This window comes from Panthera pardus, unplaced genomic scaffold (genome assembly GCF_024362965.1).
Source record: "Panthera pardus isolate Hobbes unplaced genomic scaffold, ASM2436296v1 HiC_scaffold_19, whole genome shotgun sequence".
In the NCBI taxonomy this organism is placed as follows: domain Eukaryota; kingdom Metazoa; phylum Chordata; class Mammalia; order Carnivora; family Felidae; genus Panthera; species Panthera pardus.
Window position 1 is genome coordinate 111,306 of NW_026526754.1, and position 3,293 is coordinate 114,598.

Below are 3,293 nucleotides of genomic sequence, written 5' to 3' on the forward strand. Positions count from 1 at the left end.
AGAGGTGAGAAGTAAGGTCAGAGTGTGAAAATCAAGCTTCCACTTGTTTACATGTCCACTGCCTTCCAAGATTTCTCTAGTTCCTTTCTTTCTTCCCAGTTTTACTCTCTCACCTTGAGGACTTCTTTTGGGTTTTCAGAACATAGTAAGGGATCTCTTCTTGTGCACAGAGTTCCTGGGTCCTCCCTTGGTCCAGAACTGGGGTCCCTCTTCCTTCCATTTACTTATCACTATCATGTCACATATCAAAAACTTCTACGAATTGAAATTCTTTTGTTAGTCTCCCATTTAGGCTGTGTGATGCACACAAATGGGGTTCAGTTTGCTGATTATTGTTTCCCTATATACCTGTCCACATTGTAGGTGTTCAGTGAATTAATAAATGCCAGAAATGCCTTCCAATTACAGGAATGTTTACCGATTCTTAAACCTTTTTCTCATGTCTTCATTCTCACTTAATCTATACTAATTTTACTGTGTATTTGGTATTTCTTCAACTGATTTCCTGGCAAAATTTTTATCAAGTACTTTTAGGCAGAGAGTCTATGCCCCTTTCATGGATTCCTATAGCAGCTGGTCAGGCCTCCCAGTGTTATATGTTGCTGTCTCTCAAAATGCTTGCAGATTAATCTTCTTAAAACCCTAATCTTTCCTTAAAGAGAAAATTTAAGTTCCATAGAGTGGGTATTGGGCCAAGAACCTAACTACCTAACGTGTTATCTGTGTGAGCCTTGCATGAGCAATTTATTTTTTCTGAGTCTTAGTTTACCCATCTTAAAAATGGGGATAATAATAGTAGCTGTTTTTCAGATCCAATGTGATAATGCAAGAATTGGGTGGAGCAGAGTGCTTTGCTTATAATAATACCTAATATTTATTCCTTCACTCCATTGTTTATCTTCTCCTTCCTTTCTCTCTCCCTCTCTTCTTGTGCCTTTCCTACTTTCCCTTCTACTTTTAATTAATTGGTTCATCTATTCTTTCACCTAATAGCAACAGATTAGAGGATCAATGTTTCAGAGCATTTTCCATAATTTTGCAAAATTGAAAAACTTTTTCCCTTAGAAATTCATTCATTAGGTGGGAGCTAGTATTTGTGCTCTTGTTCACTACTGTGGTACCTAAGAGAAAACCTATAAACCCCAGTGGGATTACTGAACCAAAAGGCATGGCAGATTCCCCCCAGGTGTCAGAAACAGGGTTCCTGGGAAGAAATCTATGATCTCGTTCCTCAGAGAGGATGTTCTGACTTCAAAGGACCCAAGCTTTCGCATGATGAGTTAGCAACATCAGCCTTGCCATTTCTGTCTCCACATTGTGGATTCATTCCCAAGCCCAGTGTGTGCCATTTCACACAAATGATCTTGCTGCCAGGTTTGGGGGCTCCGTAAGGTTACACTGTTTCATGTAAAGCAGTACATTTTCTTCATTACTTCAGTCATTTACTCTACAGGCATGTACCATGTACCCAGCACTAGAGGTTAAAGCCAGATGAGATGCATTTATCTTAAGGGAGACAAATGAGGGGGGAAGCTTGTAGTGTGGTAGGGACAGGGGATGCTTCTCACTTTTTCTTTTGGAGTGACATGTATGCACAAGTCCACAGAAGTGGTCATTTCCATACCAGCTGACGCCCTTGGCCAAATATCATTCACATGGCAGTATAGCAGCCTACTCCCAACAATTTAAAAATCAGTAAGTGTTAATTATACTTTTGTTCTAACATGAATGAAGAGGTATTGAGGTTTTCCTTTGGTTGTTTTTCATGGAAATATCCACCGGCCTCATCCTGAGTCTCTGTGTATGAGTGTGATGCCAACTACAGTACTAACAGGCCAGATAAATACATGTAGAAGGAGCTATGTCTTAGGAGCTAGGAAGATCTGAGTTCAAATCCAGTCCCAAAGTGTGTGCATTTGGACAAGCTACTCAATATAATATACAGAACATGTAGAATGGGACCATATTAAGGGAACTTTGAATGCTGTGAAGAATAAACAAGAAAAGGTGGTTGGGGCACTCAGCCCAGGATTACTTCATAGTATTTACTCAGTGGAATCCCCTCTTCCTCTCTTATAATTTTCTACTGTGACAGCCATTCAGGGGAGGCCAGTTTAAATGGCTGTGGCCTTTGTCCTGGGGTATTTCTGCTGCCACTGTTAGGGCAAAAATGGAGTGCTCTCACCTCTCACCAGCCCTTATCTCACCTGAGGGGTTGGAGCCCAGTAGATTCCTGGAAAAGGCATGAAGGTAGAGACAAGAAAAGACACAGAGTAGTTTTCTCACCATTACTGTCACACCAGCTCTGCGTTCAGAGGGCTTGCCTTATGCAGGGCTCTGTAGGCTGCTTTATCAGACTCTTCATTGTCATCCCTGGACGTTGAGTGAATTAAATGTGCTGAACATCTCTCAGGACACCTTTAGCTTGGTCTTGCAAAACCTGTTGAGTCTTGATGTATTGGGACATCTTGGTCATTTAAAACTTGAAAATGCTTCCTCTGTTCCTTTCTATTGCCTCTCTGCATTAAAAATGAAGGTGTGGGGGCGCCTGGGTGGCTCAGTCAGTTAAGCATCCGACTTGACTCAGGTCATGGTCTCATGGGTTCCTGAGTTGGAGCCTAGTATTGGGCGGGCTCGCTGCTGTCAAGATGGAGCTTGGTTGGGGTCCTCTGTCCCCCTCTCTGTCTGTCCTGTCCCTGCTCACATGCATTCTCTCTCTCTCTCTCTCAAAAAAAAAAATAAACATTAAAAATGAAGCTGTATATCTCTTAAAAGAAAAAAATTCAGTCTCAGGTTCGGGGTGTAATTTGAGAGAGGGAGAGAGAGAGGGAGGGAGGAAGTGTATGTGTGTGCTAATGTGCTTTTTTTGGATAACTGTCTGGGGGGTGAGCTGATATGTAAATTTGGAGTGACTTATCTGGTCTGGCACATATGGTGGCTGTGTCTTGGGTGTGTGAGTGTGGTGGGAAAGGTGTATGCAAGTGGCATGTGTGTTTGGTGTGAATATATGAAGGATGTGTGTATAAGAATATAATATTGTGACTGTTAGTATCCCTGTGGTATACACTGTGTGCCTTGTGTGGGTGAGTGCACCATATGTATATAGTTGTGATAGACACGTGGGGTTTTGAGTTTGAATATATGTGTGTCCACCATTTTTAAAATCTGTTATTTTGCATCTTCCATCTGAATTACTCAAATTTTATAGAATTATAGCTCAGAATAGTTTTCATAAACAGAAGCATTTGGCCTCCGTGGTTCAGCTGTATGGAAATTGGCAACATGCTCTATCA